Below are 11883 nucleotides of genomic sequence, written 5' to 3' on the forward strand. Positions count from 1 at the left end.
TGGCACAACATTTTCATCACCCCCAAAAGAGACTCTATACCCATTAGCAGCTGCTCCCCATTCTCCTTCCCCCAGTCCTGGCAACCACTCACCTACTTTCTGTCTCTATGGATTCGCCCATATTTGACAATCGTACAACATGTGGTCATTTGTGAAAGGCATCTTTCACTTAGGGTATTGTTTTCAAGGTTTATCCACGTTATAGCATGTATTAGTATGTCATTATTTTTCATTGCTAAATGATATCCCATAATATCATACATAAATGTAAATAATACATTTCATTTATCCCTTCAGCAGTTGATGGACACTTGGGTTGTTTCTGGTTTCTGCCTTCTAGCTATTATGAATAACGCTACTATGAACATTCATGTACAGGTTTTTACATGGACATTTACTTATATTTAACCAAATAGAAATTTAAACACATGATAAAACAATCTTCTAGTTTATTTTTTAGATCAAAGAGAAAAATTAAGCCAGCGATTACCAACCAAATATTTAGAAATACATGACTATTATATTCAGATTCTATTGAAATTTACCATGATACATCAAAACTGCACCCAGAGGAAAATTCATAGACTTTAATGTTATACTGAAAAGGATAAAAATAAATGAATTAAGCCTGTATTTCGGGAAACTCAAAAAGAACGAGAGCAACTATAACAAACAGAAGAAACCAGTAAGAGAGGAAATGGAGGAGGCAGCCAAGTAAGGGTGCAATTTCAGGCAAAGGCAGGTGGATGGTAGTAGTCTTAAATTATTTCTCAAAGTTATTCCCAACAGAGACTGGGCTTTCCCATTCCCTTCACATATCCTTGTCCCTCGTCGATCATTTCTTAAGGTCTACTCCCATGACACTTCTAGCTCTAGGTGGCAGGTGCATAAAGCTGATCCAGCAGCCTAGTTGTGTACCTCTGAAGGAGAGTCTCAGGCACAGGCATTGGAAGTAAAAGCACGTGTGTATGTGTGTGTGTGTGTGTGTGTGTGTGTGTGTGTGTGTGTGTTGGTGCACACAGAACCTATAAAGGGATCCAAGAGGGTCTGGGTCGAGCACTGACAGTGTCCATCTCATGGTGTTTTCTGGCTCATCTGATCTCTATAGAATTGTCATCTGTCTACATGGTTCTCATCTTACCATGTAGCCAAGAGGAGAGACTAAATTACACAAACTGGTAAAGGGGTAGCTTGTTTAACTGAGAGTATAGGAAATACTCAGGACCTGGAAATCTCCCACATGTGACCACCCACTGTGTAACCTGTGCACCCATAGGCATACCTATTTATTAGGCCTTGCCATGGTTCACATTGGCACACCCTCCCCTGGTCATGACTTAGGCAGTTTACCACATGGTCTCTGCTATGTGGTGACCTTGTCTTTTGTCATGGTCGTTTCCAGAAATCCTTTGACTCTCATCTCAGTTTCTTTTCCATCTCCTCTTGGCAGGTTGGAGGAACTTTCAAGTTCTTTGCATACCTTAGAAAACATTAACCCTGGCTCTTACTCTGGCTAACCTTGTTCTTGTTTGACTTTAATGGGGCTGTTTGTGAAGTTGGAATCAGGGCAGTCTGGGAGGCAGCGTTTTCTCACGCCTTAAGATTGCATTTGGGAAAATCCCCTGTGTTCTTCACTTCCTTCAAGTCTCAAACATGCTATTTCCAGAAGAGGTCATCTACTTCCTCCTTTGTTTCTCACTTCCCTAAATACCTTTGTATAAGAAGCAGCAGGTATGGGGTTTTTCATTTCCTATAGATAAGATCCTCATTACCTGGGGCCTACTCTTTTCCCATGGCTTTGGCCAACCGTGGAGGGACACTTACCTTCCCTGAGACTTTATATAGAGTCGACTTCCCTCTTGATAAGTTAAAAGGAGAGATAAGGGAACTTAGAAATTCCGATTCTGTTGACAAGGCCTAACTTTGAAGTCTAGCTGCATGTTTAAAAATCCTATTTTCCAAGCCATTTATAGCTGAAAGCTATAGCTCTCTTTTTCTTTGCATTCCTGTTTAACAATCTTAATCCCCTCCAAGGTGATGGCTGCCTCAGGCTGCGTTGTGAGCTGTCTAGCAGAAAGGGTAGAGAAAAACACGTTAATCTTGTTATTAGAGCAGTTCTGATCCAATGTTCTGACTTACAGCTGGAAGGTTGGTATCAGGTTTTAGGTTCCATCTAAAATACTAACTGTTTAGAAGACAAAGCATTTGAGGCCACTATCTGCTCCTAGCAGCAAGCCGCTGATGCCTGTGCAGTCTACTTTCTCAATATTCCACTCGGGGTGGCACCCAAAATTTGTAAAAAGAGGCAAATGATCACAAAAATGATCATTGCTTGTGGTAGACTGTTATTTTTTCACGATAGACTATAATTCCAGAAAATGGTATAACTTCCTACTTATAACTGAGGTCTTTAGTCACCAACCCAAGTAGTCTTCTATTGATTTTTCCTTTGGCCTCAGACACCAATATGGCTTTGCATGGTACTGTTTCCAACCCAGTCTTTCTTCAATATTGCAACATTTTTTTCATTATAGATATTTTTGCATTGATTTTGACTTTTAAAAATCATATGTTAAACTGTTACATATTTGATTGCTGAGTTTTTAGCAGTTCCTTAAACTTTACACCCAGTCTCAGCTCTCTTGTTCTCAGATCCAACTCCACAAAGCCTTCTCTCATGTCACTAAATGCATTCAATATTTTAAAAAATTCATATCTTGGGGCACCTGGGTGGCTCAGTTGGTTAAGCGTCTGACTTCGGCTCAGGTCATGATCTCACGGTTTGTGGGTTGGAACCCCACGTCAGGCTCTGTGCTGACAGCTCAGAGCCCGGAGCCTGCCTTTGGATCCTGTGTCTCCCTCTCTCTCTGACCCTCCCTGCTCATGCTGTCTCTCTCTCTTTCTCTCTATCTCTCTCAAAAATAAATAAAACATTAATAAAATAAAAAAATTTAAAAAATAAAATTTATATCTCACTTTTCTTTATCATTTTTATGATGTCACTATTAGAATAATCTATGTACATGTTTTATTATCTGCTCTCTTTCCTTCAGTTCTAAGCCACTTGTGGTTGGAATCCCGTGTGATTCACCTTTGCCTCGTTTTATTGTCTACTAAGGTACCTTGTACAATAAAGGTTTAAGGAGTAAAGTACATTCTGTTTCATATGGGAGAAAAATGTAAAATGTGCTTTAGAAAATTTTGTATCAGAATGGTACAGGTTTTTAAAAAGCAAGAGTACTTGGATAACTTTTAGGCTATCTTGGAAATTTACTCATATTGAACACCTTATTCTTGTAGAATGCGATAAAAGTGAATTATCACTGTATTTCACTAAATTTCTGTCCCCTTACCATGTTATCACTGATATTATTGAGAAATGTGTAGAGAAATACACTGAGGAGAAGAGGGATAAAAACCTGAAGTTAACTGTTTGCCCTTGATAATCTACAAAAAGGATAATCCACATGCAGACATTCAGGAGTTGATGTTACAATTTATCTTTAAGGAATTTGATACAATGTTGCCACAGGACATGACACAGTAATTTATTTCTAAAATGCTAGATTCTGTTAGTATTTTCAGATCAAACTTTGTTTTCTTCTCGACATAATTGATTACTGCTTTCATTGGGATTTATTTTAAAGTAATTCTGAACTGAAAAACTGCAAGGAAAGTAGAAACTGCACATTTCTCTATTAGGGCAGCTGTGTCTAGAACAGCACAGCAGAATTCTTTTTTCTGCTATTTGATTTCTCTATCTCTTTATTGCTCTATTCATTGTAGAAAGAACTGCAGGTCACACATCAGTCTTTTGAATGGAGATTACTTAGACACACAGACTGAAAACATCCCATCATCAGCAGTAGTGATTTTTTACATGAAACAGAAATTTGAGGGTACTCTGAATGAATTACGCCTTTTTAGGATACTTTACTTCTACTACAAGGCCAAGTCCTTTGTGTGTTGCCTTTCCCCACATACATCAGTTAGCTATTGCTGTATAACAAACAAGTCAAATTTTAGTAGCTTAAAATGACAATCCTGTACTGTTTCTTATGAGTTGATGGATTGACAGGGAGGTTCTCCTGATCTGGAACAGGCTTGGCTAGTCTTGAGTCACTCACTCATAGGTCCGTGGTCAATTGGTAGCTTAGCTCGGGGCCAGCTGGTCTAGGACTCACCAGGATGGGAGCTCATCTTTGCCCCACAGCATATGTCATTCTTTAGCAAACAATCCTGGGCTTGTTACCACGGCGATGGTGTGGTTTCAAAACAAAGAGAATAAAAGCATGCAACTACTCCTCAAGTTTAGGCTTGATACTCTCATACTGTTACTTTAACTGCATTGTTGGCCAAAGCAAGACATGACAGTCTAAAAATCTCTGGGATGCACTTCAATGTCACATTGCATTAGGTATGGATGTAGGGAAGGGAAAAATTGAGGGGGGTCATTTTTAGAATCAATCTACTATACAGTGTGAGATGTTCTCTTAAGATTCTATATAACTTGCTTTCCCAAATTTTTGAGATACAGTTCAGAATACATAGTTATGTAAAATTTTTTTTCTGATGTAACTAATAAAAACTTAAAATAGGTGTGACTTGCCAAATTCTAAAATGGCCCTTCAGATTCTTGCCCCTTGGGGTACATGCCCTCTATATTGAATATGACAAGGATCTGTATATATAATGGGATAATTATTCCCTTGATTAAGCTACTTTATATGGCAGAAGTGATAGCATAGCCATTTCCAGGGTTATGTGACATTTTCTAAGACTGTCTTTGCAGACTGGGGAAGCTCTCCTTTAGCTTTTAAAGAAGTAAGCTGCTATGGTGTCAGAGGGTCTGAGAGGACCATGTGGCAAGGAATTAGGAGGAAGCTCCATGGAGATGAGATGGCCCCTGATTGGCAGCCAGGCATACAGTGACAACCTCAGTCTTACATCGGCACAAAACTAAACTCTGCCAACAACTATGTCATCTTGAGCTCCATAAAGGAATGCAGTCCAGCCATAACCTACCTTGTAGCTTTGTGAGACCCTGAACAGAAGAACTAGCTAAGTTCTGTCCAACTCTTGAGCTAAAGAAGCAGAGTTGGTAAATGTACATTGTTTTAAGCTACTAAATTTGGTATGTAGCAATAGAAAACTAACACATCAGGGAGAAAATCCAAATAAGACTTTAAGATCAAGACATAAATAGAAAATAAGGACAAAGTTTTGTAGATACTATAGATAGGGATTTTGGTCATCTATGAAGTTAAAACACAGGTTTAATTTTGAAACTCTTGGTGGCCAAAATTTTGAATTCACTTTGTGTGTAGCATATGATTCCTCTTGAAGACTTAAAAGACATGAGCATTGAGGGGTGCTTGGCTGCCTTAATGATAGAGCATGTGACTCTTAATTTCAGGATTGTGAGTTCAAGCCCCATATTAAGTATGGAGCCTAGTTAATGTTTAACAATTGTTATATCAATTGTTGATCAATATCAATCTGGTAGTGGTTTCAGAAAGTTGCAGCTGATGTGCAGGGCTTAGGGCTTAGAAGTGAGTGAGAAGTCAAGACAAAAGGATGATTTGGAGCACCTGGGTGGCTCAGTCAGTCGAGTGTCCAGCTTTGGCTCAGGTCATGATCTCACAGTTTGTGGGTTCAAGTCCCATGTTGGGCTCTGTGCTGACAGCTAGCTCAGAGCCTGGAGCCTGCTTCAGATTCTGTGTCTCCTTATCTCTCTGACCTTCCCCTGCTCATGCTCTCTCTCTCTCTCTCTCAAAAATAAATTAAAAAAAATGAAAAATGAAAAAAAAGACAAAAGAATGATTCAACATACACAGTGTTTCACACTTGTTGCTGGGTTAGAAAGTCAGATGTGCTTGTTTAAAAGTCCTGGTATTCAAGCATAAATGTGGTGAGATTTTCCAAGAGAGATATAGTAGTTCCCCAGTGAAAAAACATCACACATCTCCAAGGCAGAGCAAGGTGAGGAAGGGGCCCAGCTTTAACAACTCCTGTCTCTGCTGCTAATCTTGACATCCACCAGGCCCAATTGATGAGTAGTCACTGCTAGACTTTAAATTGCGCATTGACCTTGTAAAAGAGCACCCTGGCTATGGTCTAAGGAATAGATTTGGGCTGGAGGGTGAGGCAGGGTAGAAGAGGCCAGTAGCAGAATCACCGAGTGACCTTGGTTTGAGATGATGGTACTGGCGATGAGACTGGAAGTAGGTGGAGAGACATTTAAGAGGTGTCTGACTAGTGCCAACACAGGGGGTGATGAGAGATGCAGCATGAAAATGGCAATGTAAGAATATCGCAGATATTTAGGAAGAAATAGTTTCAGAAGTGGTCAACCAGGGTAGGTGCTGCCAGGAGGTAAATTACAATGACAGTTGAGATGTTTTCATCAATGTGTCAGTTCAGGGGGGATTTGAGACCTTTAGTAATGAAGGCAGGGCGCTATGGGATCCAGAGTCCTGATGAAAGATTAATTGTGGATAGAAGGGACAAATTTTCCTGGAAATGAGTGAGAGAAAGAAGCAAGGAAGGCTACTTTGTTTTTCTTTTTTAAAGGCAGGGGAGAAGCATGGGAAAAGGAATTTAATGACGTTCCTCTGATATTTTTTCCACTTCATCTGTCAAGCAAAAAGAGATGCATGAAGAGGGAGTGAGAACTTTCCTTGGGCTGGGCACTGGGAGATGAGAGGCAGAGATGACCATCACAAGCAGGAGAATTTCTGGTCAATGGTAAGGATCATCTGTGACCTGCCAAACATGGTGTTTTTGTATCTCCTCACTCACCATTAGTTGAGAGTTGCTTCCAGAAGCATTAACTCTTTAGCACTTCTAACTTGCCCTGTGTACTCTGGCTGAGTCTCTCCATAGCTAGGAAAAAGTCTTCAGAGATGGAAGTGCAGGTATTCATTGTAGTCAGTCTTTGGGGGGATACGGGTGAATGAGGAGGATGAGTGAGGCACCAATAGATATGGAAAATGTCGAAGTCTGGGGACAAAAAGGAAAGGTTACATGGCAGAAAAGGGGTTGATGTGGTAGACTATGGGATCTAACCTGGATAAAGCAGGGAATAAAGTAAGAAGCGGTTAATAGATTGGGAGGGGACAGGAGAGCTCCTTGGACTTGGATCTCTTAAGGAGGTCAGAGCAGGTATAAGAGTAGACAAATAACCAAGAGGGGAAAACTAGTCATTGTGGGGGGAAAAAGTCATATATTAGAGTTGAACTTTTTACAGTTGGCCCAGGTATAGGTGAGGACAAGATCACAGCATGATCACAGGACTGGGTTGCTGAACTAGAGAAGATGCAGACTATAGGAGGTTGAGGAGCTGTGAGGCAGGGGGACTGAATGATCCTCCTTGTGGATATTTATTGGGAAATGTAAGAGTGAGTCTGGAATAGTAAACCGTGATCAGGTGCCAATGTTTTGATGATCATGAAGGAAAGACTAGGGCATAGGTAGTCTGCAAGCTTCTTGAAGGAAAGAGGTATCATCTCTCATCTTCACCACTGCGTTCTAGTGCCTACCCCCCTGTCATGTTGCATAGTGAATTAACTCAATTAGTAGCTTAAAGTAACACTAAACATGTGTCATGGAAATACTGCCTACCAAGGTAGTAGGGGAAGCCAGATGAATTGGGGGAAGAACAGGACCATAGAAACATATAAGTGTGTGAGAGAGAATTTCTGAGAGTGACAAAGAGGAGGGTGATAGATGGAAATATTCACAGGGTTAACAGTTTTTCTGCATTGTCCCTTCTTAGAAAGTCAGGGTTGGCTTCCTATAGAGGTTGGCCCTGTAGCAGGCAGGTGGCTGTCCTGGATTTTTAGGACACAGGACCAACCAAGTTAAAAATGGAAGAAATGGAAGACCATGATTGATTTTTAAAATGGTTGAGTGGCAGATGATGACAAAGTCTGGCACTGCTGGTGTTATAGCTGACAGGAGTGGGGTCTACCCCTTATCAGATTCTTTATCTGATCCCAGATGCCTATCCCCAAGAGCCATGGCCTTTGCATAAAGAAGCCACAATAACACCTGAATCTAGGATCTGAACTCTTCCAACCTTGTCTTACTTCCATTATCTTGGTATCTCAGCACAGGTAAGCTGACTCTTCTTACCAGCTTGCTAAAATCCACCTTCCTAGGCCTTGTTTGCCTTGGAAATCTTGCCCAGATGATTGGGGCCAAGACAGTCCCTTGAAGACTCTCAACCTTTGATGGAATTACAACCATGATGGCTTGGAGGTCTGAACTATCTCCTAGTGAAACTATCTGTTAGATCCCTTAGAGCTAGACCTGGGGTGAGGAACTGTGCATGAGAGACAGCCTTCAGAGATCAAGCATAAGAAGCAAATTCAGAGGACTGAGACTGGAGGCAGACCAGGACCCATGAATTTACATTTATAGATGCAGGATCACAATGAGAACAGACTAGAGACAAGAAATAGTAATAACCATAATCAGCATTTACGTAATGTTTACCATGTGCCAGAAGTTGTGCCAAGCTGCCCTGCATATCTTGTTTTGTTTTCACGGGGATGTTATGAGTAGTCCTGTTGTCATACATGTCAGCCTGTTGTCATACTCCCTGATATATAAGGAACTTAGGCTTAGCGAGCTATAGTAACGGTTTATGATCACACAACCAGCAAGCAGCAGAGTCAGATTCAAACCAGTGCATTCTTACCCAGAGAGTACTTTTCCATCCTTTATGCTCTCTCCTGAGCTACAGTGGAGAATACTGTTGGCATTTGGGGGTCTTCTTCACTATCTAGCAGCTTCGATGCAGATCTTGGCTGAACCTCCAGGTGACTGCAAGAGGCTTTGTGGCACCCGTTCTATGTCCATGCCTTGGTTTATGGACCCAAGGAGAACTTCAGGGATAGTCTCTGTGAAAACCATCTTTGTATTTCAAGTGCATGCTCTCTCTCTTTCTCTCCATCTCTTTCTTTATGACTCTCTCTCTCTCTCTCACCACAGGTTTTTCCCCAACCTCTTTAGTTGTACAATGAAGACATGATCTTGAACCCTCATACTTCTGGAAATTTACATCAATTTCAAAGTATTGTCCCAGACCAGTAGCATTAGCCTCACTTGGGAACTCACTAGAACTATGAAATCTCTGGCTCTGCCCCACACCTACAGAATCAGAATCTGGGGTGGGGCCCAGCAGTCTGGTTTACAAGGTTCTAATGTTTGCCAATTTTGAGAATTCCTGGTTTCTATCTCACGGCTTCAGGCATCTGGAGAAAGACTGACCAATTTGCAATCCCAAGGTCAAAATTTTCAGGAAAGGGTTATGGGCACAGCTGGTGTCAGGCCCTCACCTGCATTGATTAGCTGTGTCCTGAGAGCTGGGTCATACCATACCCTTACTCATCCCACTACAAAACAACCAGACAGAGGTGGAGTTGAGAGCAGTTTCAGAAAATAGACAGTTGGAAAAGAAGTGGAGGGTGGACGTAATGCTACGTGGGCAACACAATAAGAAAAATGAGGGCCAGATCTTCACACTGTAAATCACATTACTCTCTAGGCCAAGCCTCGATGTGAGTGGTCAGGGAAGTTAATGAGACCCAGGTGCTGGCCTGCTCGGGGGCAGCCTGCAGAATCAAGGTCCCCACTTTCCTAGCGATGAGACTGGCTAGGGTCATGGTGTAGAGCACTGAACTTCACACTGACTAATTTCTTGTTGCTTTATGTCCTTTTTCCTGGAGCAACATCCATACAAACTATTACCTGCTTTAGAGCCTGGAAGTTGTATTAGTTAGAACAGCGATTCTCAAAGTCAGCTTCCTTTGTCCTCACGGGTCCCGGACTTTTTCAGGCATTCCACAGGTCAGACTATTTTCATAATAATACTAAGATTTTATTTGGCCTCTTCACCGTATTGACAATCCCACCAATGGTGCAAAAGCAAAGACAGGCAAAATTGCTGGCATCTCAGCCCACATCAAAGCCATGGTACCAAAATACCAGCAGTGACGGCATTCACTGCCATACACTTGCAGCACATATATAAAAAGCCAGTTTCATTTGAAAATTTCCTTGACAAAGAAATAGAAATTTTATTAGATTTATTAATAGCATAAAATTAACTTTTATCAAATTTTGACCAATGGGTATGTTTTTTCAGTACTCTGGGGGACAGAGTGAGAAGCGTACATAAGGCACGTTTCTGTGTGATCATTGTCTCAAGGAAAAGGGTTGTTTGAGCTGTGAGATGAATTAGCCACTTTTTTTGCGGAAAACCATTTTTACTTGAAAGAAAGACTGATAGACAAGCTATGGTGTTTGGCAGACATTTCCTCAAAAATGAAGAAAGCAAGCCTGTCACTTCAAGGAAAACAAATGACAGTATCTGTTGCCAATGATGACATTTGAGCTTTCAAGTGAAAATTATAATTTTGGAAGACTTGTATCCACCACCATGAGCTCGACGGCTTCTCAATTCTTAAAAACTTTTTTTTATGAGATCCATGGTAATGTTAGCCAACATGATTTTTTGATATTGCATAATGACATGTGTCAACATTTAGAAGATCTGCATAACTCAGTGAACCAGTATATTCAAAATGACCGATTCATGATGTTACAGAATCTTTAAATTTTTTTTTAAGTTTACATATATTGAGAGAGACAGAGGCAGTGTGTGGGGGGGAGGGGCATAGAGCAAGGGAAACAGAAAATCCCAAATAGGCTTCATGCTGCCAGTGCAGAGCCTGATGTAGGGCTTGAACTCAGGAAACCATGAGATCCATGGCCTGAGCCAAAACCAAGGGTCAGATACTTAACCAACTGAGCCATGCAGGTGCCCCCATAATGTTACAAAATCTTGTGAGGGGAAGAGTGACATTCAAATTATAGAGTAAGAGATTTTAATGTGACAGAATATAAAAGTTCAGTGATGTGGTTCCCGATTCCACATTACCACAAACTTAAGAAAGTACTACTTGTCAAGTTTTTGTATAATATCAAAAAAGAAGACCCACAGTTGTCTGAAATGGCTATTTAAAACACTCCCTTTTCCATATCTATGTGAGGATTGATTCTTCATTTACTTCAACCAAAGTAACAAAACAAAACACAGTGAATGCAGAAGAGGATATGAGAACCCAGATGTCTTCTATTAAACCAGACACTAAAGAGATTTTCACAAGTGTAAAACAATGCCTATTCTTTTCACTAATTTTTTTTTTGTTTTGGGAAATGCAGCTAGTTTTCATAAAAGTGTTATTTATGTTAACATGTAATTGGTTTACTATTGTTATTTTTTAATGAATGAAAAAATGAAAATTTCTCAGTTTTAATTTCTAATGTGGTAAATATTGATATATATAACCCATACAAAGGATGTTTGAGGTTGTCAATAATTTTCAAGATTGTAATGGGGTCTAAAGATTAAAAGGTTTGAGAACTGCTGAGTTGGAGTACAGCTTAACTATTGTAACCAAGAGGCATAGATGGAAAAGGCATGACAAAGTGGTTCACACAAGATAGAAATTTCTCTCTTTTTGAGTAATAGTCCAGAGGTCAATAAGGAGGGTGTCTAGGGCAGACAGGTGGTTCTCGGATTTCTTCTACCTGTTGCTCCAATATTCTCTGTTCTGGGGACAATGGATGAGATTCAGGATGTTTATGAACTTGAGTAGGAAAACCTCTAATGGAAATGTAACGTATCTTACAATTATAGACAACAAACCATAGTAGTGTTAGCAGGACTAGTGACGTTGACACCAATAGAATTCACAGGTATTTCCATATCACTGTATCGTTACTACAGTTATCTCAAACTACCACGTACACTTATCACTTTAAAACTATGCTAGTCATTAGACCCCTTGTTAAATCTTTTTATGTAAGATG

At 40.4% G+C, this 11883-nt stretch overlaps 1 long non-coding RNA gene across 1 annotated transcript; it reads left to right on the forward strand.

The window, feature by feature from the left end:
- Positions 1-6620: 6620 nt before the first annotated feature.
- On the forward strand, positions 6621-9069 carry LOC115291691. Its single transcript, XR_003908621.1, has 3 exons — positions 6621-6747; positions 8002-8117; positions 8998-9069. It is a non-coding gene; the product is annotated as an uncharacterized LOC115291691 (long non-coding RNA).
- Positions 9070-11883: the final 2814 nt, after the last annotated feature.

The sequence above is a fragment of the Suricata suricatta genome, chromosome 5, assembly GCF_006229205.1.
Source record: "Suricata suricatta isolate VVHF042 chromosome 5, meerkat_22Aug2017_6uvM2_HiC, whole genome shotgun sequence".
NCBI classification, from domain to species: domain Eukaryota; kingdom Metazoa; phylum Chordata; class Mammalia; order Carnivora; family Herpestidae; genus Suricata; species Suricata suricatta.